Below are 25,795 nucleotides of genomic sequence, written 5' to 3' on the forward strand. Positions count from 1 at the left end.
ATGAAAAAAATGTTTTAACTCTGCAAGATGAATGCACACATCACAAAGAAGTTTCTCAGATAGCTTTATGAGAAACTGATTTTTCAGAGAAACTGAAAAATCAGTTTCTCACATAGCTTCCTCTTAGTTTTTATGCTGGGACATTCACATTTTTTCCATTTGTCTCAATGAACTCCGAAATAGTTGCTTTTTCACTGTTGGCCTCAATGAGCCCCAGTTAAACCTTTCTTCTCATTCAGCAGTTGGAAACACTGTTTTTGTAGAATCTGTGAAGAGACATTTGGGATCTAACTGAGGCCAATGGAGAAAAAGCAAACATCCCAGGAGAAAAATGAGAAGGAAGATATTTGATAAACCACTTTGTGATGTGTCCATTCATCTTGCAGAGTTACAATTTACTTTTTATTCAACATTTTGGAAACACTGTTTTTGTAGAATCTGTGAAGGGATATTTGGTAACACATTGAGTCCTGTTGTGAAAAAGAATATATCTGCAGATTAAACTACCAAGAGGTTTTCTGTGAAACTGCTTTGTGATGTGTGCATTCAACTCACAGAGTTACACTTTTCTTTTGATTCAGCAGTTTGGAAACACTGTTTTTTTTCCATTCTGCATATGGATATTTGGGAGCTCATTGAAGCCATTGGTGAAAAACTGAATATCCAAGGATAAAAACTAGAAGTAAGCTATCTGAGAAAGCTCTTGTGATGTGCGCATTCATCTCACAGATTTAAACATTTCTTTTGATTCAGTAGTTTGGAAACACTCTTTTGTCCACTCTGTGAATGGACGTTTGGGAGCTCATTGAATCCAAAGGCTAAAAAGCCAAAATCTCCAGATAAAAATTTGAGAGAAACTATCTGAGAAATCACTCTGTGATGTGTGCATTCAACTCACAGAGTTAACACTTTATTTTGATTCAACAGTTTTTAAACACTGTTTTTGTTGAAACTGTGAAGGGGTATTTGTGAGCACATAGAAGCCTCTGGTGAAAAAGAAAATATCTCCAGATAAAAACTTGAAAGAAACTTTCTGAGAAACAGATTTGTGACTTATTCTTTCATCTTGCAGAGTTGAACTGTACTTTTGATTAATCAGTTTGTAAACACTGTGTTTGTTCATTCATCAAATGAACATTTGGGAGCTCATTGAGGCCAATGGTGACAAAGTGAATATCCCAAGAAAAAAAGTAGATGGATGCTATCTGAGAAACCACTTTGTGATGTGTGCATTCATCTCACAGAGTTAAATATTTCTTATGATTGAGCAGTTGGGAAACATCATTTTTGTCCATTCTGCAAATGGACATTTGGGAGCTCATTGAGGCCAATGGCGAAGAAACAAAAATCCCAACATAAAAACTCAAAGGAAGCTATCTGAAAAACTGCTTTGTGATGTGTGCATTCATTTTGCAGAATTAAACTTTTTTTGATTAGTATTTGGTCTTTTCTGTGAATGGACATTTTGGAGCTCATTGAGGCCAATGGCAAAAAAGTGAATATCCCAGGATAAAAACTAGAAGAATTCACTCTGAAAAACCACTTTGTGATGTGTGCATTCACCACACATTGTGAAACCTTTCTTTTAATTCAGCAGTTAGAAACACAGTTTCTATAGAATCTGTGAAGGGATATTTGGAAAGTATTGAGGCCTATGGTGAAAAAGAAGTGTATCTTCAAATAAAAACTAGAAAGGATCTTTCTGAGAAGCTACTTTGTGATGTGGGCATTCATCCCACAGATTTAAACCTTTCTTTTCACTTAAAAATTGGGGAACACTTTTTTTTCTATTCTGCTCATGGACATTTTGGAGCTCTTTTGAGGCCAATTGCAAAAAAATGAGTATCCCAGCATATTCACTGGAAGGTAACTATCTTACAAACTGCTTTGTGATGGATGCATTCACCTCACACGGTTAAACCTTTCTTTTCATTCTGCAGTTGGGAAACATTGTTTTTGTAGAATCTGTGAAGGGATACTTGGTAGCACATTGAGGCCTATGGTGAAAAAGAAAATATCTTCAGATAAAATCTAGAAAGAAACTTTTTGAGAAACTGCTTTGTGATGTGTGCATTCATCTCACAGAGTTAAACCTTTGTTTTGATTCAGAAGTCTGGAAACACTGTTTTTGTCCATTCTGTGAATGAACATTTTGGAGTTCATTGAGTTCAATTGTGAAAAAGTGAATATCCCAGGATAAATACTAGAAGGAAGCTATCTGAGAAACTGCTTTGGATGAGAGCATTCATCTAGCAGAGTTAAACCTTTCTTTTAATTCATCAGTTTGGAAACGTGGTTTTTGTCTGTTCTGTGAAGGGACGTTTGAGAGCTTAATTGAAAACATGGCAAAAAAGTAAATATCCCAGGATAAAAACTAAAAGGAATCTGTCTGTGAAACTTCTTTGTGATATGTTCATTCATCTTGCAGAGCTAAGCTTTTCTTTTTATGCAGCAGCTTGCAAACATGGTTTCAGTCCATTCTGCGAATTGACATTTGGGAGCTCACTGATGCCAATAGTGTTAGAGACAATATCGCAGGGGAAAAAAAATTTCAAAGGAAACTATCAGAGAAACTGCTTTTTGATGTGGGACTTAACCTCTGAGAGTTAAACCTTTCTTCTCATTCAACATTTTGGAAACCCTGTTTTTGTACTATCTGCAAAGGGATATTTGAGAGCAAATTAAGGCCAATGATGAAAGAGAAAATATCTTCAGATAAAAACTAGAAAGTAGCTTTCTGAGAAACTGCTTTGTGATGTGTGCATTCATCTCAGAGAATTAAACTAACTTTTATTTAGCAGTTTGAAAACACTCTTTTTGTTCATTTTGTGAATGGAGATTTTGGAACTCATTGAGGCCAATAGCCAAAGAGTGACTATCCCAGGATAAAAATAGAAGGAAGCTATTTGAGAAATGACTTTGTAATGTGTGCATTTGTCTCACAGAGTTAAACCTTTCTTTGGTTCCAGCCGTTTGGAAAGACAGTTCTTGTCCATTCTGTGAATGGACATTATAAAGCTCACTGAGGCCAATAATGAATAAGTGAATATCCCAGGATAAAAACTAAGAGGAGGCTCTCTGAGAAACTGCTTCATGATGTGTGCATTCACCACGCAGATTTGAAACATTCTGCTCATTCAGCAGTTTGGAAACGCTGTTTTTGTAAAGTCTGTGAAGGGAGACTTGGGAGCGCATAGAGGCCTATGGTGAAAAATATAATATCTTTGAATAAAAAATAGAATGAAGCTTTCTTAGAAACTGCTTTGTGATAGTCATGTTCATCTCTCAGAACTACAGATTTCTCTTGATTCAGCAGTTTGAAAACACTGTTTTTGTTGAATCTGTGAAGGGATTCTTAAGAGCACCTTGAGGCCTATGGTGAAAAATAAAATGTCTTCAGAAAAAAAAAGCAAGAGGCTTTCTGAGAAACTGCTCTGTGATGTTTGCATTCATCTCACAGAGTTAAAGCTTTCTTTTCATTCAGCAGTTTGGAATCACTGTTTTAGTCCATTCTATGAAATGACATTTGGGATCTCATTGTGTCCAATGGTGAAAAAGAGAATATCCCAGGATAAAAACTAGAGGGAAGCTATCTAAGAATCTGAATTTGTGATATGTGTACTCCTCTCATGGAGTTAATCTTTTCTTGTTGTTCAGCAGGTTGGAAACACTGTTTTGGTAGAATCTTAGAATGGATATATGGGAGGTCATTGAGGCCAATGGTGAAAATGTGAATATCACAGAATAAAAACTATAATGAAGCTATCTGATAAACCACATTGTGATGTGTTCATTCATATCACAGAGTTAAACCTTTCTTTTCATTAAGCAGTTTGAAAAGACTGTTTTGTAAAATCTACTAAGGGATATTTGGGAGCTCAATGAGGCATATAGTGAAAAAAAATCTTCAGATTAAAACTAGAAAGAAGCTTTCTGAAAAACTGCATTGTCATATGTGCATTCATCTCACACAGTTAAACCTTTCTTTTGATCAAGCGATTTGAAAACACTGCTTTTGTCCATTCTGCAAATGGACTTTTGGGATCTCATTGAAGCCAAGGGTGAAATAGAGAATATCCCAGGATTAAAACTAGAAGGACGCTATCTTAGAAACCACATTGTGATGTGTTCATTCATCTTGCAGATTTAAAACATTCATTTGATTCAGCAGTTTGGAAACTGTTTTTGTCCATTCTGTGAATGGATATTTGGGAGCTCCTTAAGGCCAAATCCCAATACAAAAACCAGAAGGAAGATATCTGAGAAACAGCTTTTTGATGTGTATGTTCATCTCACAGAACATAACTTTACTTTTCATTCAACTGTTTGGAAACACTTCTTTTGTAGAATCTGTGAAGGGATATTTGGGAGCACATTGAGGCCTATGGTGAAAAAGACCATACCTTCAGATAAAAACTAGAAATAAGCCTTCTGAGAAACTGCTTTGTGATGGGTGCATTCATCTCACAGAGTTAAATGTTTCTTTTGATTCATCAGTTTGCAAACACTGTTAATGTCCATACTGTGAAAGGACATTTGGGATCTCATTGTGGGCAATGGTGAACAAGTGAATATCCCAGAATAAAAACTAGAATGAAGGTATTTGAGAAACCGCCTTGTGATGTGTGCATTCCTCTCACAGAATTTAACCTCTCCTTTGATTGAACAGTTTGGAAACACTGTTTTTGTCCATTCTCTGAATTGACATTTGGGAGTTCATACAGGCCAATGTCAAAAAGGAGAATATCCCAAGATAAAAACTAGAAGGAAGTTACCCAAGAAACCGCTTTGTGAGGTGTGCGTTCATCTTGTAGGACTAACTCTTCCTTCTCATTCAGTAGTTAAAAAACCCTGTTTTTTTTTTTGTCCATTCTGCACATGGACATTTATGAGCTCCTTGAAGCCAATTGTGAAAAAGACAACATCCCAGGATAAAAAAAGAAGGAAGTTACCAGAGAAAGTACTTTGTGATGTGCGCATTCATCTCGTAGAGTCAAAGCTTTATTTTCATTCAGCAGTTTGGGAGCACTGTTTTTACAGAATCTGTGAAGGGATATTTGGGAGTGCATAGAGGCCTATGGTGAAAAAGAAAATAACCTAAAGTAAAAAATAGAAAGAAACTTCTGAGAAACTGCTTTGTGATGTGTGCATTTATCTCACAGAGTTAAATTTTTCTTTTGATTTAGCAGTTTGGAAACACTGTTTTTGTCCATTGTGCAGATGGACATTTGGGAGCTCATTAGGGTCAATGGCAAAAACATGAATATCCCAACATAAAAACTAGAAGATAGCTATCTGAAAAACCGCTTTGCTTTGTGTGCATTTATCTCACAGAATTAAATCTTTCTTTTCATTCAGCAGTTTGGAAACACTCTTTTTGCTCATTCTGCAAAAGGAGATATGGGAATTCATTGAGCCCAGTGGCAAAAAAGGGAATATTCCAGGATAAACAGTAGAAAGAAGTTATCTGAAACACCACTTTGTGATGTGTTCATTCATCTCACAGAGTAAAACCTTTGTTTTCATTCAGCAGTTTGGAAACACTGTTTTTGTAGAATCTTTGAAGGCATACTTGTGAGCCCATTGATGTCTATGTTGAACAATAAAATATGTTCAGACAACTACTAGAAAAAACTCTTTATGAGAAACTGCTTTGTGATGTGTGCATTCATTCCACAGGGTTAAACCTAAGTTTTGATTCAGCAGTTTGGAAACACTGCTTTTTTTTCTATTCTACATATGGACATTTGGGAGCTGATTAAGGCCAAAGGCAAAAAAGCGAACATCCCCAGATAAAAACTAAAAAAAGTAATCTTAGAAACTGCTTTTTGATGATTGCATTCATCTCACAGAGATAATCTTTCTTTTGATTCAGCAGTTTGGAAACACTCTTTGCACATTTTGCAAATGGACCTTTGGGATCTCATTCAGGCCAATTTTGAAAAAGGGAATCTCCCAGGATAAACACTAGAAGGAAGCTATCTGAGAAACCCATTTGTGATGTGTGCATTCATCTCCCAGAGTTCAAACTTTCTTTTCACTGAGCAGCTTGCAAACAGTATTTTTGTCTATTCTGTCAATGGACATTTGGGAACTCATTGAGGCCAACAGCAAAAAAGTAACAACCCAGGATTAAAACTACAGGAAAACTATCTGAGAAACTTCTTTGTAATGTCTGCATTCATCTCGCAGAATTAAAACTTTCTTTTCATTCAGCTGTTTTGAAAAACTGTTTGTTTGTGTTTTGTTTTGTTTTGTTTTTGTTTTGATCTGCAAAGGGATGTTTGGGAACCCATTGAGTTCTATGGTGAAAATAAAATATCTTCAGATAAAACTAGAAGGAAGCTTTCTGAGAAACTACATTGTGATGTATGCATTCATCTCACAGAGTTAAACGTTTCTTTTGATTCACAAGTTTGGAAAAACTTTGTCCGTTCAGCAAATGGATAGTTGGGAGCTCACTGAAGTCAATGGCAAGAAAGGGAATATCCCAGGATAAAAACTGGAAGGAAGATATCTGAGAAACAATTTTGTGATGTGCACATTCAACTCACAGTTAAACCATTTTATTTGTTCAGCAGTTTGGAAAAACTATTTTTGTAGAGTTCACAAAATAATATTTGGGAGCGCATTGAGGCCTATGGTGAAAAAGAAAATATCTTCAGATAAAAAATAAAAGGAAGCTTTCTGAAAATCTGCTTTGTGATGTGTCCATTAATCCATTCACTAGTTTGGAAACACTGTTTTTATCCATTGTGCAAATGGATATTTGTGAACTCATTGAGGCCAATGGTGAAAAAGCTAATATCCCAAGATAAAAACTAGAAGGAAGCTATCTGAGATTCTGCTTTGTGATGTGTGCATTCAACTCAGACAGATAAAGCTTTCTTCCCATTTTGCAGTTTGGAAACACTGTTTAGGAGCATCTGTGAAGGGATATTTGTGAACTCGTTGAGGCTAATGGTGAAAAAGCGAATATCCCAAGATAAAAACTTGAAGGAAGCTATCTGAGATTCTGCTTTGTGTTGTGATGTGTGCATTCACCTCGGACAGTTAAACCTTTCATTCCATTTAGCTGTTTGGAAACACTGTTTTGTAGCATCTGTGAGGGGATATTTGGGAGTGCATTGAGGCCTAAGGTTTAAAAGAAAATAGCTTGAGATAAAGTCTAAAAGGAATTTTTCCGAGAAAGTGCTTTGTTATGTGTGCATTTATTTCACAGAGTTAAACCTTTCTTTTGATTCAGCAGTTTGGAAACCCTGTTTTTTCCATTCTACAAATGGACATTTCAGAGCTACTTGAAGCCAAGGGTGAAAAAACGAGTATCCCAGGATAAAATCTAGATGAAAACAATCTGAGAAACCACTTTGTGATGTGTACATTCATCTTGCAATGTTAAACCTTTCTTTTCATTCAGCACTTTGTAAACACTGATTTTGTAGAATATCCAAAGTGACATTTTGGAGCCCATTGAGGCCAATTTAGAAAAAAGCAAATATCCCAGGATAAAAACTAGAAGGAAGGTATCACAGAAATCGCTTTGTGATATTTGCATTCATCTCACAGAGGTAAATCTTTCTTTTCACTCAACAGTTTGGAAACACCATTTTTGTAGAAACTTTGAAGGAATATTTGGGAGTGCATTGTGGCCTACAGTGAAGATGAAAAATTTACAGATAAAAACTAGAAAGAAGCTTTCTGAGAAACTGCTTTGTAATGTGTGGATTCATCTCAGAGAGTTAAAACTTACTTTTGATCAAGCAGTTTGTAAACACTGTATTTGTCCATCCAGTGAATGGAGATTTTGGAGCTCATTTAGGTCAATGGTGAAAAAGCGAATATCCCAGGATAAAAACTAGGAGGTGGGTATCCCAGAAACCACTACGTGATGTGTGCATTCATCTCACAGAGTTAAACCATTCTTTTGACTCAGCAGTTTGGAAACACTGTTTTGTCTTTTCTGTGACTGGACGTTTGGGAGTTCATTGAGGCCAATGACGAAAAAGCTATTATCCTAGGATTAAATCTACAAGGAAGCTATCTGAGAAACTGTTTTGGGATGTGTGCAATTATCTCACAGATTTAAACCCTTCTTTTCATTCAGCAGTTTGGAAACACTGTTTTTGTAGAATCTGCAAATGGATATTTTGGAGTGCATTTTTGTCTATGGTTAAAAAGGAAATATCTTCAGATAAAAAGTAGAAGGAAGCTTTCTGAGAATCTGCTTTGCAATGTGTGCATTCATCTCAGAGAATTAAATTTTTCTTTTGATTCAGCAGCTTTGAAACACAGTTTTTGTCCACTCTGTGAATAGATATTTTGGAGTTCATTGAGGTCAATGATGAAAAAGTGAATATCCTACATGGATAAACGCTAAAAGGCAGCTGTTTGGGAAACTGTTTTGTGATGTGTCCATTCATCTTGCAGAATTAAACTGTACTTTTGATTCAGCAGTTTGGAAACACTGTTCTTGTTCATTCTGCAAATGGACATTACGAGCTAATTGAGGCCAAAGGTGTAAAAGCAAATATCCCAGGATAAAAACTGGAAGGAAGCTATCTGTGTAACCACTATGTGATGTGTGCATCCATCTCGCTGAGTTAAACTTTTCTTTTCATTCAGTAGTTTGAAAACACTGTTTTTGTAGAATCTGAGAAGGGATATTTGGGAGTGCATTGAGACCAATGGTGAAAAGAAAATATCTTCAGAAAAGAAAACTAGAAAGAAACTTTCCAAGAAACTGCATTGCAATGTGTACATTCATTTCAGAGGGTTAAAACTTTGTTTTGATCCAGCAGTTTGTAAACACTGTATTTGTTCATCCTGTGAATGGAGATTTTGGAAGTCACTGAGGCCAATAGTGAAAAAGCAAATATCCCAGAATAAAAACTAGAAGGTGGGTATTCCAGAAACCACTTTGTGATGTGTGCATTCATCTCACAGAGTTAAACCTTTCTTTTGATTCAGCAGTTTGGAAACACTGTTTTGTCCATTCTGTGAATGGACATTTGAGAGTTCATTGAGACCAATGGCAAAAAGAGATTATTCCAAGGTTAAATCCATAAGGAAGCTATCTTAGAATCTGCTTTGTGATGTGTGCATTCATGTCACAGAGTTAAACCTTCCTTTTGATTCAGCAGTTTGGAAACACTGTTTTTGTCCATCTGCAAAGGTATATTTGGAGTTCTTTGAGGTCAAAGGTGAAAAATCGATCATCCCAGGATAAAACTACAAGGAAGCTATCTGAGAAACTGCTTTGTGATGTGTTCAATTATCTCACAGATTTAAACCCTTCTTTTCATTCAGCAGTTTGGAAACACTGCTTTTCTAGAATCTGCAAAGGGTTGTTTTGAAGAGCATTTTGGTCTATGGTTAAAAAGAAAATGTCTTCAGATAAAAACTAGAAGGAAGATTTCTGAGAAACTGCTTTGTGATGTGTGCATTCATCTCACAGAGTTAAACCTTTCTTTTGATTCAGCAGCTTTGAAACACTGTTTTTGTCCATTCTGCAAATGGACATTTGGGACGTTATTGATTCCAATGGCAAAAAAAGTGAGTATCCCAGGATAAAAAATAGAAGGAAGCTATCTGAGAATCTAGTTTGTGATGTATGGATTCATCTCACACAGTGAAACTTTTCTTCTGATTTAGCAGTTTGGAAACACTGTTTTTGCCATTCTGCAAATGGACACTTGGGAGCTCATTGAGGTCAATGGCGAAAAGGGAGTATCTAAAGATAAAAACTAGAAGGAATCTATATGATTAACCATGATTGAGGTGGGCATTCATCTCAAAGAATTAAACATTTCTTCTCATTCAGCACTTTGTATACAATGTTTTTGTAGAATCTACAAGTGGACATTTAGGAGCTCATTGAGGCCTATGGTGGGAAACAAAATATCTTCACATAAATACCAGAGAGAAGCTTTCTGAGAAACTTCTTTGTGATGTGTGTATTCATCATGAAGAGTTACACTTTTCCTTTGAATGAGCACTTTGGAAACACTGTTTTTCTTCGAAAGAACATTTGGGAGTTCATGGAGGCCAATAGAGAAAAAGCAAACACCCCAGGATAAAAACTAGAAGGAAGCTATCTGAAAAATCGCTTTGTCATATGTACATTCATCACGTTGCCTTAAATCTTTCTTTTCATTCAGCCTTTTGGAAACACAGTTTTTGTTGAATTTCTAAAGAGATAATCAGGAGCTCATTGAGGACAATGGGAAAAAGCTAATATCCTGAGATAAAAACTAGAAGATAACTATCTGAGAAACCGGTTTGTGATGTGTGCATTCATCTTGCAGAGTTAAACCTTTTTTATTCAGCAGTGTGTAAACACTGTTTTTGTGCAATTTGGGAATGGACATTTCGGAGTGCACTGGGGCTTACGGTGATAAATAAAAAAGATCCTGTGATGAAAATTAGAAAGAAGCTTTCTGAGAAACCACTTTGTAATGTGTGCCTTGATGTTGCAGAGTTAAACCTTTCTTTTGAATGAACACTTTGGAGAAACAGTTTTTGTTCATTCTGCGAATGGACATTTGGGAGCTCATGGAAGCCAATCGTGTAAAAGCACATAATACAGGATAAAAACTAGAAGGAAACTATCTGAAAAAAAAGTTTTATGATGTGTGCGTTCATCTCACAGAGTTAAAATTTTCTTCTGATTCAGTAGTTTGGAAACACTGTTTTTGTCCATTGTAAGAATGGACATTTGGGAGCTCATTGAGGCCAATGGTCAAAGAGCAAATATCCCAGAATAAAAAACCATTTTATGATGTGTGTATTCACCTTGCAGACTTAAACCTTTCTTTTCATTCAGCATCTTGGAAACATTGTTTTTGTAGAATCTGCAAGGGGCTATTTGGGAGCACATTGAGGCCTATGGTGAAAAAGAAAATATCTCCAGACAAAATCTAGAAAGAAGTTTTCTGGAAAACTGATTTCCAATGTGTGCATGCATCTCACAGAGTGAAAACTTTCTTTTGTTCCAGCAGTTTGGAAACACTGTTTTGTCCATTCTGTGAATGGACATTTGTGAGCTCATTTTGGTCAATGGTGTAATAGCAAATATCCCAAAATAAAAACTCGAAGGAAGGTATTTGAGAAACCAATTTGTGATGTGTGCATTCATGTCTCAGAGTTACAACTTTCTTTTCATTCAGCAGTTTGGAAACACTTTTTTTGTCTTTTCTGTCAATGGACATTTGGGAGTTCATTGAGGCCAGTAATGAAAAAAGCCTTTATCCCAGGATAATATCTAGAACAAAGCTATCTGCAAAATCACTTTGTGATGTGTGAAAAAGAAGTTGTGGTCAGATAAAACTAGAGAGAAGCTTTCTGAGGAATTGATTTGTGGTACATGCATTCTTTTTAGAGAGTTAAAACTTTCTTTAGATTCAGCAGTATGGAGACACTGCTTTATTTTTTTAATTCAGCAAGTAGACATTTGTGAGTTCATTGAGGCCAATTTTTAATTCAGCAAGTAGACATTTGTGAGTTCATTGAGGCCAATGATAAAAAACGAATATACCACGATAAAAACTAGAAAGAAACTATCTTAGAAACGGGTTTGTGATGTACACATTTATCTCATAGAGTTAAACTTTCTTTTCATTCAGCAGTTTGTAATCATTGTTTTAGTAGAAAATCTGAAGGGAATATTGAGAGCACCTTGAAGACTACGGTGAAAAAGAAAATACCTTCAGATTAAAACTAGGAAGAAACTTTCTGAAAACTGTGCTGTGATGTGTGCATTCACCTCACAGATTTAAACCTTTCTTTTCATTCAGCAGTTTGAAAACACTGTGTTTGTGTACTCTGTGAATGGCATTTGGGAGCCCATTGAGGCCAATGGTGATAAAGGGAATATCCCAGGATGAAAACTAGAAGGAAACTATCTGACAAACCACTTTGTGATATGTGCATTCACACAGATTTAAAAATTCATTTGATTGAATACTTTGTAAACCCGGTTTTTTCCATTCTGTGAATGGCCATATGGGATCTCATTGAGGTCAATGGCAAAAAAGGGAATATATCAAGATAAAAACTGTAAGGAAGCTACTTGAGAAACTGCTTTGTGATGTGTGAATTCATTTTGCAGAGTTAAACCTTGCTTTTCTTTTTTTTTAAAATTTATTTATTATTATTATACTTTAAGTTGTAGGGTACATGTGCATAACGTGCAGGTTTGTTACATATGTATACTTGTGCCATGTTGGTGTGCTGCACCCATCAACTCGTCATTTACATCAGGTATAACTCCCAATGCAATCCCTCCCCCCTCCCCCCTCCCCACAACAGGCCCCGGTGTGTGATGTTCCCCTTCCTGAGTCCAAGTGATCTCATTGTTCAGTTCCCACCTATGAGTGAGAACATGCGGTGTTTGGTTTTCTGTTCTTGTGATAGTCTGCTAAGAATGATGGTTTCCAGCTGCATCCATGTCCCTACAAAGGACACAAACTCATCCTTTTTTATGGCTGCATAGTATTCCATGGTGTATATGTGCCACATTTTCTTAATCCAATCTGTCACTGATGGACATTTAGGTTGATTCCAAGTCTTTGCTATTGTGAATAGTGCCGCAATAAACATACGTGTGCATGTGTCTTTATAGCAGCATAATTTATAATCCTTTGGGTATATCCCCAGTAATGGGATGGCTGGGTCATATGCTACATCTAGTTCTAGATCCTTGAGGAATTGCCATACTGTTTTCCATAATGGTTGAACTAGTTTACAATCCCACCAACAGTGTAAAAGTGTTCCTATTTCTCCACATCCTCTCCAGCACCTGTTGTTTCCTGACTTTTGAATGATCGCCATTCTAACTGGTGTGAGATGGTATCTCATTGTGGTTTTGATTTGCATTTCTCTGATGGCCAGTGATGATGAGCATTTTTTCATGTGTCTGTTGGCTGTATGAATGTCTTCTTTTGAGAAATGTCTGTTCATATCCTTTGCCCACTTTTTGATGGGGTTGTTTGTTTTTTTCTTGTAAATTTGTTTGAGTTCTTGACAAATGGGATCTAAAGAGCTTCTGCACAGCAAAAGAAACTACCATCAGAGTGAACAGGCAACCTACAGAATGGGAGAAAATTTTTGCAATCTACTCATCTGATAAAGGGCTAATATCCAGAACCTACAAAGAACTTAAACCTTGCTTTTCATTCAGCTCTTTGGAAATACTGTTATTGGAGAATGTGCAAAGGGATATTTGGGAACACATTGAGGCCTAGGTTGAAAAAAATATATTCATGTAAAAATGAGAAATAATAATTCAGAGATAATGTTTTGTTATGTGTGCATTCATCTCAAAGAGGTAAATATTTTTGATTCAGCAGCTTGGAAATACTCTTTTTGTCCATTCTGTGAATGGAGGTTTGGTTGCTAATTGAGGCCAATGGCAAAATAGTGAATGTAGCAGCATAAAAAATAACAGGAAGCTATACAAGAAACCACTTTGCAATTTGTGAATTCATCCTGCAGAGCAAAACCTGTCTTTTCATTCAGCAGTTTGGAAACCTGCTTTGTCCATTCTGGGAACAGACATTTGGGAGCTCATTGAGCCCAATGGTGAAAAATCAACTTTCCCAGGATAAAAGAAAGAGGAAGCTATCTGAGAAACGACTTTGTGATGTCTGCATTCATCTCACAGATTTAAACGTTTCTTTTCATTTAGCAGTTTGGAAACACTGTTTTTGTAGAATCTGTGAAGGGATATTTGGGAGTGCATTGAGGCCTATGGTGAAATAGAAAATATCTTCAGATAATAACTGGAAAGAATCTTTCTGAGAAACTGCTTTGTGACGTGTATATTCATCTCACAGAATTAAACTTTTATTTTGATTCAGCAGTTTAAAAACATATTTTTTTCCCATTGCACCAATACACCATTGGGCTGACGATGAAAAAGCAAATACCACAGAATAAAAATGGAAAGCAAGCTATCTGAGAAACTGCTTTGTGATGTGTGCATTAAAATCACACAGTTAAACATTTCCTTTGATTCAGCAATTAGGAAACACTGGTTTTGCCCATTCTGCAAATGGACATTTGGAAGCTCATTGAGGCCAATGGCCAGGATAAATACTAGAAGGAAGCTGTCTGAGAAACTGCTTTGTAAGATGTGCTGAATGAAAACAAAGTTTTAACTCCTCGAGATGAATGCACACATCATGAAGCAGTTTCTCAGGTAGCTTCCTTCTAGTTTTTATTCTGGGATATACCTTTTTCTGCCATTGGCCTCAGTGCACTTCCAAATTTCCATTCACAGAATGCACAAAAATGGTGTTTTGAAACTGCAGAATGAAAAGCAAGGTTAAACTCTGTGAGATAAAGGCACACACCACAAAGCAGTTTCTCAGAAAGCTTTTTTCCTTTTTTATCTGAGGTTATTTCCTTTTTTACCATAGGTCTCAATGCTGCCCCAAATATCCCTTTGTAAATTCTACTAAAACACTTACCAAACTGCTAATGAAAAGAAAGGTTTAACTCTGCAAAATGAATTCACACATCACAAAGCGATTTTTGAGTGAACTTCCTTCTGGTTTTTATCCTGGTGCATTCACTTTTTTGCCTTTGGCCTCAATGAGCTCCCAAATGTCCATTTGCTGAATGGACAAAACAAGTGTATCCAAACTGCTGAATCAAAGGAATGGTTTTAATCTTTGAGGTGAATGCACACATCACAAAGCAGTTTCTCAGAAAATTTCTCTCCAGCTTCATTTGATGCTATTTTCTTTTTCACTGTAGGAGTCAATGTGCTTTCAAATATCCCTTCACAGTTTCAACAAAAACAGTGATTCTCAAGAGCTGAATGCAAAGAAATGTCTAACTCTGTGAAATGAATCCACACATCACAAATCCGTTTCTCAGATAGCTTCATTTTAGTTTTTATGCTGGGATATTTGTTCTTTTGCCATTGGCCACAATGAGCTCCCAAATGTCCATTTGAATAACGTGTTTCCAAATTTCTGAAACAAAGGAAAGGTTTGTCTCTGTGAGATAAATGCACACATCACAAGGCAGTTTCCCAGAAAGCTTTTTCTAGTTTTTATCTACAGATATTTTCTTTTTCAACATAGGCTTAAATGAGCTCCCAAATGTCTATTTGCAGATTCCACAAAGAGAGTGCTTCAAAAACTGCTAAATGAAAAGAAAGATTTACCTAATCAAGATGAATGCACACATCACAAAGCGGACTCTCTGATAACTTTCTTCTAATTCTTATTCTGGGATATTCACTTGCTCACAATTGGCCTCGATTAGCTCTCAAATGTCCATTCAAAGAAAGGACAAAAACAGTGTTTCCAAACTGCTGAGTCAAAAGAAAGGTTTATCTCTGTGAAATGAATGCACACACCATCACAAAGCAGTTTCTCAGAAAGCTTCTTTCTACTTTTTATATGGAGATATTTTCTTTTTCATGATAGACCTCAACACATGCCCAAATATTCCTTCACAGATTCTACAAAAACAGTTTTTCCAAACTGCCAAATCAAAAGAAAGATTTAACTCTGTGAAATGAGTGCAGACAGCAATCACAAAGAAGTTTCTCAGAAAGTATCTTTCTAGTTTTGATCTGAAAATATTTTCTTATTCACCATAGGCCCCAATGCACTCTCAAATATCCCATCACAGATTCTACCAAAACAATGTTTGCAAACTGCTGAATCAAAAGAAATACTTAAATGTGTGAAATGAATGCACACATCACAGAGTGATTTCTCAGATAGCTTCATTATAGTTTTTATCTTAGGATATTTGCTTTTTTGTTATTGGCCTCAATGAGCTCTCAAACTCCATTTGCAGGATGGACAATAACAGTTTTTCCATACTGGTGAATCAAAATAAAGGTTTAACTCTGTGAGATGAATACACCCATCACAAAGCAGTTTATAAGAAAGCTTTTTTCTAGTTATTATCTGAATATGTTTTCTTTTTCATCCTTTGCCTCAAAGCACTTCCAAATGTCCATTCGCATTACATAAAAAGTTTCCAAACTGCTGAATGAAAAGAAAGGTTTATCTCTGCAAGATGATAGCACACCTCACAATGCAGTTTCTAACATAGATTCCTTCTGGTGTTTATCCAGGGATATTTGCTTTTTTGCCATTGGCCTCAATGAGCTCCCAAATGTCCATTGCTGGAAAGGACAAAAACAGTGTTTCCAAACAGCTGAATAGAAACAAATGTTTAACTTTTTGAAAGGAACGCAGAAATCACAAAGCAGTTTCTCAGAAAGCATCTTTCTAGTTTTTATCTCAAGATATTTTCCTTTTCATCAAAGGCCTCTATATGCTCCCAAATATACCTTCGCAGACGCTACAAAAACAGTGTTTCTAAACTGCTGAATGAAAAGAAAGGTTTAGCTCTGTGAGGTGAAAGCACACATCACAAAGAGGTTTCTCAGACAGCTTCCTTCTAGTTTTTATCCAGGAATGTACGCTTTTTTGCTTTTGGCATCGATTAGCTCCCAAATGTTCATTCACAGAATAGACAGAAACAGTGTTTCCAAATTGCAGATTTAAAAGAAATGTTTAATTCTGTGAAACAAATACACACATCACAATGCATTTTCTCAGAAAGCTTCTTTCTAGTTTTTATCTAAAGATATTTTCTTTTTCAACACAGGCCTCTATGCACTCAGAAATAAACCTTCACAGATTCTACAAAACAATGTTTGCAAACTGCTGAATGAAAAGAAAGTGTTAACTCTGTGAGATGGATGCACATATCCCAAAGCAGTTTCTCACAAATCTTTGTAGTTTTTATATGAAGATGTTTTCTTTTTCACCATAGTCCCAGTGCCATCCAAAATATATCTTTGCTGTTTCCACAAAAACAATGTTTCCAAACACCTGGATGAAAAGTAAAGTTTATATCTGCCAGTTGAATGTACCCATTATGAAGCAGTTTATCACATAACTTCCTTCCATTTTTATTCCTGGAATATTCACATTATCACCATTTACCTCAATGAGCTCCCAAATGTCCATTTACAGAATGGACAAAAACAGTGTTTCCAAACTACTGAATCAAAAGAAAGGTTTAAATCTGTGAGAAGAATGCACACATCACAAAGTGGATTCTCAGATAGCTTCCTTCTAGTTTTTATTCTAGTATATTCACTTTTCCTCCATTGGCCTTGATGAGCTCCCAAATGTCCATTCACAGAATGGGCGAAACGGTGTTTCAAAGCTGCTGAATGAAAAGAAGGTTTAATTATGTGAGATGAATGCACATAAAGCAAAGTGGTTTCTCAGATAACTTCCTTCTATTTTTTATCCTGGGATATTCGCTTTTTCGTTCTTGGCCTCATTGAGATCCCAAAAGATCATTCACAGAATTGACAAAAACAGTTTTTCCAAACTGCTGAATCAAAGGAAAGTTTTAACTCTGTGAGATGAATGCACACATCACAAAATGGTTTTTCAGAAAGCTTCCTTCTAGTATTTATCCTGAGATATTCACCTTTTCTCCATTTGCCTCAATGAAAAATCAAATATCCATTTGCAGAATATATAAAAACAGTGTTTCCAAACTGTCAAATGAAAAGAAATATTTAAATCTGTGAGATGAATGCAGACATCAGAAAGCAGTTTCTCAGAGTGCTTTCTTCTAGTTTTTATCCTGGGATATTATCTTTCCATTATTGGCCCCAATGAGCTCCCAGATGTCCTATTGTAGAATGGACAAAAACAGGATTTCCAAACTGCTGAATCAAAAGATAGTTTTATCTGTGTATAATGACTGTACACATCCCAAAGCAGTTTCTCAGAAAGCTTCTGTTTACTTTTTGCCTGAAGATATTTTCTTTTTCAGCGTAGGTCTCAATGTGCTCGCAAATGTCAGTTGACAGACTCTGCAAAAACAGTGTTTCCAAGCTGCTGCATGAAAAGAAAGGTTTATCTCGGTGAGGTGAGTACACAAACCACAAAGAGGCTTCTCAGATAGCTTCCTTTTAGTTTTTATCCTGGGGTATTTCCTTTTTCTCCATTGGCCATAATGAGTTCCCCAATGTCCATTCACAGAATGGACAAAAACAGTGTTTTCAATCTGCTGAATGAAGTGTTTAACTCTGTGAGATGAATGCACACATCACAACGCAGTTTCTCAGAAAGCTTCTTTCTAGTTTTTATCTGAAGACATTTTCCTTTTCACCATGGTACTCTATGCACTCTGAAATACCGCTTTGCAGATACTGCAGAAGCAGTGTTTTCAAACTACTGAATGACAAGAAAGGTTTAACCCTGTGAGGTAAATGCACACATCACAAATTGGTTTCTCAGATATCTTCCTTCTAATATTTATACTAGATATATTTGCTTTTTCAACATAGGCCTCAATGCACTCCCAACTATTTCTTTGCAGATTCTATAAAAACTGTATTTCCAAACTACTGAATGAAAAGAAATGTTTAACTTTGTGAGATGAAAGCAGACATCACAAAGCTGTTTCTCAGATAGATTCATTCTAGTGTTATCTGGGCATATTCACTTTTTTGCCATTGGCCTCAATGAAATCCCAATTCATCCATTCACAGAATGGACAAAAACAATGTTTCCAAACTGCTGAATGAAAAGAAAGTTTAACTCTGCGAAATGAGAGCCCTCATCCCACTGAAGTTTCTCAGATCACTTCCTTCCAGTTTTTATGCTGTTATTTTTGCTTTTTCTTCATTGGCCTCAAAGAGCTCCCAAATGTCCATTTGCCAAATGAACAACAGTGTTTCCAAATCTCTGAATCAAAAGAAAGGTTTAACTTCGTGAGATAAATGCACACATCATAATGCAGTTTCTCGGAAAACTTCTTTCTAGTTTTTATCTGAATATATTTTCTTTTTCACCATGATACTTTATGCAATCTCGAATATCTCTTCACAGATACTACAAAAACAGTGTTTCCAAACTGTTGAATGAAAAAAAAAAGGTTTAACCCTGCAAGACAAATGCACACATCTCAGAGCAGTTTCTCAGATAGCTTCCTTCTAGTCTTTATCCTGGGATATTCACTTTTTCATCATTTGCTTCAATGAGCTCCCAAGTGTCCATTCACAGAATGGAGAAAAACAGTGCTTCCAAATGACTCAATGAAAAGAGAAGTTTATATCAGTGAGATGAATGAACACATCACAAAACCATTTCTCAGATAGCTTCCTTCTAGTTTTTATCCTTAGGATATTCAGTATTTCACTATTGGCTTCAATGAACTCCCAAATGTACATTTGCAGAATGAACAAAAACAGTGTGTCCAAACTGCTGAATCAAAAGAAAGGTTTAACCCTATGAGATGAATGCACACAACACAAAGCAGTTTCTTAGAAAGCTTCTTTCTAGTTTTTATCTGAAGATATTTTCTTTTTCACCATAGGCTGCAATGCACTCCCAAGTATCCCTTGACAGATATTGCAAAAACAGTGTTTCCAAACTGCTAAATGAAAAGATACATCTCACTCTGTAAGATGAATGCACATATCTCAAGGCAGTTTCTCAGATAGCTTCATTCCAGTTTTTAGCCTGGGATATTCTCTTTTTCACCATTGACCTCAATGAGCTCCAAAATGTCCATACAAAATGACAAGAACAGTGTTTTCCATCTGATCAGTAAATGGTAGTTTTAACTCTGTGAAATGAATGCACACATTACAAAGCAGTGTCTCAGATAGCTTCATTCCAATTTTTACCTTGGGATATTCTCTTTTTCACCGTTGGCATCAATGAGCTTCCAAATATCCATTCACCAAATGGACAAAAACAGTTCTTTCAAACTGCTGAATTAAAAGAAAGATTTATCTCTGAGATATGAATGCACACATAACAAAGCAGTTTCTTGAAAAGCTTATTTCTACTCTTTATCTGAAGATGTTTTCCTTTTCACCATAGGATTCAATGCACTCCCAAATATCCCTTCGCTGATTCTCCAAAAACAGTGATTCCAAACTGCTAAGTGAAAGGAATGTTTTCACTCTGTGAGAAGAAAGCACACAAAACCAAGTGGTTTTTCATATGGATTCCTTCTCATTTTTATATTTGGATATTCGCTTTTTTTTCCATTGGCCTCAATGAGCTCCCAAATATCCTTTCACAGAATTGACAAAAACAATGTTTCCCAACTGCTCAATAAAAAGGAAGCTTTAACTCTGTGAGATGAATGCAAACATCAAGAATTAATATCTCAATTAGCTTACTTCTATCTTTAATCCTGCAATGTTTGCTTTTTCACCATTGGCCCAATCAGCTCCCAAATGTACTTTCACAGAATGGACAAGCATTTTGTTACCAAACTGCTGAATCAAGAGAAATGTTTATGTCTCTGAGATGAATGTACACATCGGAAAGCACATTCTTGGTTATTTCTAGTTTTTATCCTGAGGTACTCACTTCTTCGCCATTGGCCTCAGTGAGCTCACAAATGTCCTTTTACAGAATGGACAAAAAGAGTGTTTTGAAACTGCAGAATAAAAAAAAAAATTAACTTTGCAAGATCAATACACACAACACAAAGTGGTTTCTCAGGTAGTTTCGTCTTAGTTTTTATCATGCGACATTAGATTTTTTGCCATTGACTGCAAAGAGCTCCCAAATGTCCATTTGCTATTGGACAAAAAATAGTGTTTCCAAACTGCTGAACGTAAGAAGGGATTAACTCTATGATATAAATGTACACATCACAAAGCCCTTTCTAGGATAGTTCCATTTGGTTTTTGTACTCGGACATTTGCTTTCTTGCCATCATTCTCAATGAGTTCACAAATGTCCATTCATAGAATGACAAAAAGAGTGTTTCCAAACTGCTGAATCAAAAGAAATGTTTAACTCTTTGAGATGAATGCATACATCACAAAGCAGTTCATCAGAAAGCTTCTTTCTAGTTTATACAGGAAGATATTTTCTTTTTCACCATAGGCCCCAATGAACTACCAAATATCTCTTTGCAGATACTACAAAAACAGTGATTCCAAGCTGCAGAATGAAAAGAAAGGTTTAACTCTGAGAAATGATTGCACACATCGCAAAGTGGTTCCTAAGATAGCTTCCTCTTGGTTTTTATCCTGGGACATTCGCTTGTTCGCCATTGACCTCAATGAACTACTAAATGTCCATTTGCAGAATGGACAAAAACAGTGTTTCCAATCTGCTGAATGAAGCAGACGGTTTAACTCTGTGAGATCAATGAACACAACACAAAGCATTTTCTCAGATAGATTCCTCTTAGTTTTTATCCCGGGATATTTGATTTTTTTTGTCATTGGCCTCAATTAGGTCCCAAATGTCCATTCGCAGAATGAACTAAAACAGAGTTTCCACACTGCTGAATCAAAAGAAATATTTAAACCTGTGAACTGAATGTTCTCACCACAAAACACTTTCTCAGAAAGCTTCTTTCCAATTTTTTTCTGAAGGCGTTTTCTTTTTCACCATGGACCTCAATACACTCCCAAATATCCCTTTGCAGATTCTACAGTAACAGTGTTTCCAAACTGCTGAATGAAAAGAAAGGTTCAACTCTCCCAGATGAATGCACACATCACAAAGCAGTTTCTCACATAGTTCCTTCTAGTTTTTATTCTGGGATGTTCAATATTTCACCATTGGTGTCAAAGAACTCTCAAATATCCATTGGCAGAATGGACGAAAACAGAGTTTACAAACTGCTGAATGAAAAGAAAGGTTTATCTCTTCGAGATGAACACACACATCACAAAGCACTTTCTCAGAAAGCTTCCTCTAAGTTTTTAACCTGAGACAATCCCTTTTTCACCTTCAGCCTCAATGAGTTCAAATGTCCGTTTGCAGAATGGACAGAAACAGTGTTTCCAACCTGCTTAGTCAAAAAGGTTTAACTCTGTGAGATGAATGCACACATTACAAAGCAGTTTCTCAGAAAGCTTCTTTTTAATTTATATCTGAAGATATTTTCCTATTTCACAATAGGCCTCAATGTGCTCCCAAATGTCCATTGGCATATTCTACAAAAACAGCATTTCCAAACTGGAGAGTGAACAGAAAGATGTAACTCCTCGAGTTGAGTGAACATATCACAAAGTAGTTTGTTAGATAGGTTCCTTTTGTTTATATCTTGGGATTTTTTTTTCACCATTGGCCTCAATCAGCTCCCAAATGTCCATTCACAGAACGGACAAAAACAGTGTTTCCAACTTACTGAGTCAAAAGAAATGTTCAATTCTGCGAGATGAATGCACACATCACAAAGTGGTTTCTCAGAGTGCTTCCTTTTTGTTTTCATCCTGGGATATTCGCTTTTTCACCATTGGCCTCAATGAGCTCCCAAATGTCCATTTGCAGAATGGAAAAAAGAAAACAAAAAAACAGTGTTCCAAGACTCCTGAATGAAAGGAGAGGTTTAACTCTGTGAGATGAATGCACACATCACAAAGCAGTTTCTCAGAGAGGGTCCTCTTAGTTGTTCTCCTTGGACATTCATTTTTTTGCCATTGACCTCATTGAGCTCCCAAATGTCCATTTGCAGAATGGACAAAACCAATGTTTCCAGACTGCTGAAGCAAAAGAGTGTTTTAACTCTGTGAGATAAATGCACACATCACAAAGCAGTTTCTCAGAAAGCTTCTTTCTAGTTTTTATCTGAAGATTTTTTTTGCACCATTGACTTATATAGCTCCCAAATGTTCTTTCACAGATTCTACACAACGAGTTTCCAAACTACTGAATACAAAGGAAGGTTTAACTCTGTGAGATGAATGCACACATCACAGAAATATTTCTTGGATAGCTTCCTTTTAGTTTATATCTCTGGATATTCCATTTTTCACCATTGGACTCAATGAACTCCAAGTATGCCTTTGGAGATTCTACAAAAACAGTTTGTAAACACTGTTTTTTTCAGAGTCAAACCTTTTTTTCCATGCACCAGTTTAGAAAAACTGTTTTTGTAGAATCTGTGAAGGGATATTTGGGAATGCATTGAGGCCCATGGTGTAAAAGAAAATATCAGATAAAAACTAGAAAGAATCTTTCTAAGAAACTGCTTTATGGTGAGTGCATTCATCTCACAGAGTTAAACCTTGCTTTTCATTCTACAGTTTGGAAACACTGTCTTTGTAGTATCTGTGAAGGGGTATTTGGGAGTGCATTGAGGCCTATGGTGAAAAAAAAAAACTTTGGATAAATTCTTAAAAGAAGCTTTCTGAGAAACTCTTTTGTGATGTGTGCATTCATCTCACAGAGTTAAACATTTCTTTTGCTATGACAGCTTAGAAACACTGTATTTGTCCATTGTGCGAATGGACATTTGTGAGCTCATTGACACCAATGGTAAAAAAGCAAATATCGCAGGATGAAAACTAGAAGGAAGCCATCAGAGAAAGTGCTTTGTGATGTACCCATTCATCTCAAAGAGTTAAAACTTTCTTTTCATTCAGTAGTTTGGAAAAAGTGATTTTGTAGCATTTGCGCAGTGACATTTGAGAGCAAATTTATGACTATTGTGAAAAGGAAAAAACAAAACTAGAAAGAAGCTGTCTGAGAAACTGTTTTGTGATGTGTGCATTCATCTCACAGATTTAAACCATTCTTTTGATTCAGCAGTGTGGAAACACTGTTTTTATCCATTCTGTGAATGGACATTCAGGAACTCATTAAGACCAATGGTGAAAAATCGAAAGTCTCAGGATAAAAACTAAGAGGAAGCTATCTGAGAAACCGCTTTGTGATGTGTGCATTTATCACGCAGAGTTAAACCATTCTTTTCATTCAGCTGTTGGGAAACCCTGTTTTTGTTGAATCTGTGAGAAAATGCTTTGTGATGTGTACATTCATCTCACAGAGTTAAGCTTTTTTTCTCATTCAGCAGTTTTATAACACGATTTTTTTTTCCATTCTGCATATGGACTTTTTGGAGCTCATTGAAACCCATGGTGAAAAAGTGAATATCCCAGGTTAAAAATTAGAAGGAAGTTATCTGAGAAACCGTTTTGTGATGTATGCATTCATCTTACAGTGATAAACTGTTGGGAAACACTGTTTGTCCATTGTGTGAAATGACATTTGGGAGCTCTTTGAGGCCAATGGTGAAAAACTGAATATCCCAGAATAAAAACAGAATGAAGCTATCTGAGAAATTGCTTTATGATATGTGCATTCAGCCTGAGGAGGTAAATCTTTCTTTTCATTCACCAGTTTTGAAACACCATTTTGTAGAATCAATGAACGGACATTTTGAGCCCCTTGAGACTTATAGTGAAAAAAAAAATAACTTCAGATAAAAACTAGAAAGAAGATTTCTGAGAAACTGTGTTGAGATGTTTGCATTCAGTTCACAGAGATAAACCTTTTTTTGGTTCAGCAGTTTGGAAACACTGTTTTTGTCCATTATGCAAATGCATATTTGGGAACTTGTTGAGGTCATTGGGAAAAAATTAAATGTCCCAGGATAAAAAATAACAGGAAGCTATGTGAGAAACTACTTTGGATGTGTACATTCATCTCACATATTTATACCTTTCTTTTCACTCAGCAGTTTTGAAACAATGTTTTTACCATTCTGCAAATTGACATTTGGGAGCTCATTGAGGCCAATGACGAAAAATAGAATATCCCAGGATAAAAAGTAGAATGAAGCTATCTAAGAAATTGCTTTGTGATGTGTGCATTCATCTCACAGAGTCAAATCTTTATTAAGCCATTTGGAAAGTGTTTTTGTAGCATCTGTGAAGAGATATTTGGGCTTGCATTTAGGAATTTTGAAAAAGAAAATATCTTCAGATCAAAATTAGAAAGAAGTTTTCTGAGAAATTTCTTTGTGATGTGTGCATTCATCTCACAGAGTTAAACGTTTATTTTAATTCAGCAGTTTGGAAGCCCTGTTTTTGTTAATTCTGTGAATGGACATTTGGGAGCTCATTGAGACCAATGGCAAAAAAACGAATATCCCAGGATAAAAATCAGAAGGAAACTATCTGAGACACTGGTTTGTGATATGTGTATTCATCTCTCAGAGATAAGTCTTTCTCGTCATTCAGCTGTTTGAAAACACTGTTTTTGTCCATTCTGTAAATGGATATTTGAGTGCTCTTTGAGCTAAATGGCCAAAAATCGAATGTCCCAGGATAAAAAGTAAGAGGAAGCTATCTGAGAAACTGCTTTGTGATGTGTGCATCCCTCATGCATAGTTAAACCCTTCTTCTGATTCAGCAGTTTGCAAACACTGTTTTTGTCCATTATGTAACCTGGCATTTGAGTGCTCATTGAGGCCAACGGTGAAACATCGAATATCCCACAATAAAAACTTGAAGGAAACTATCTTAGAAGCTACTTTGTAATGAGTACATTCATCTCACAGAGTTAAACCCTACTTTTCCTTCAGATGTTTGGAAATACTTTTCTGTAGAATCTGCGAAGTTATATATGGGAAAGCCTTGGGACTATGGTGAAAAAGAAAATATCTTTAGATAAAAACTAGAAAGAACCTTTCTTTTTTTTTTTTTAAATTTATTTATTATTATCATACTTTAAGTTGTAGGGTACATGTGCATAACGTGCAGGTTTGTTACATATGTATACTTGTGCCATGTTGGTCTGCTGCACCCATCAACTCGTCATTTACATCAGGTATAACTCCCAATGCAATCCCTCCCCCCACCCCCTCCCCATGATAGGCCCCGGTGTGTGATGTTCCCCTTCCTGAGTCCAAGTGATCTCATTGTTCAGTTCCCACCTATGAGTGAGAACATGCGGTGTTTGGTTTTCTGTTCTTGTGATAGTTTGCTAAGAATGATGGTTTCCAGCTGCATCCATGTCCCTACAAAGGA

Source organism: Theropithecus gelada, chromosome 20 (genome assembly GCF_003255815.1).
Source record: "Theropithecus gelada isolate Dixy chromosome 20, Tgel_1.0, whole genome shotgun sequence".
Taxonomy (NCBI): domain Eukaryota; kingdom Metazoa; phylum Chordata; class Mammalia; order Primates; family Cercopithecidae; genus Theropithecus; species Theropithecus gelada.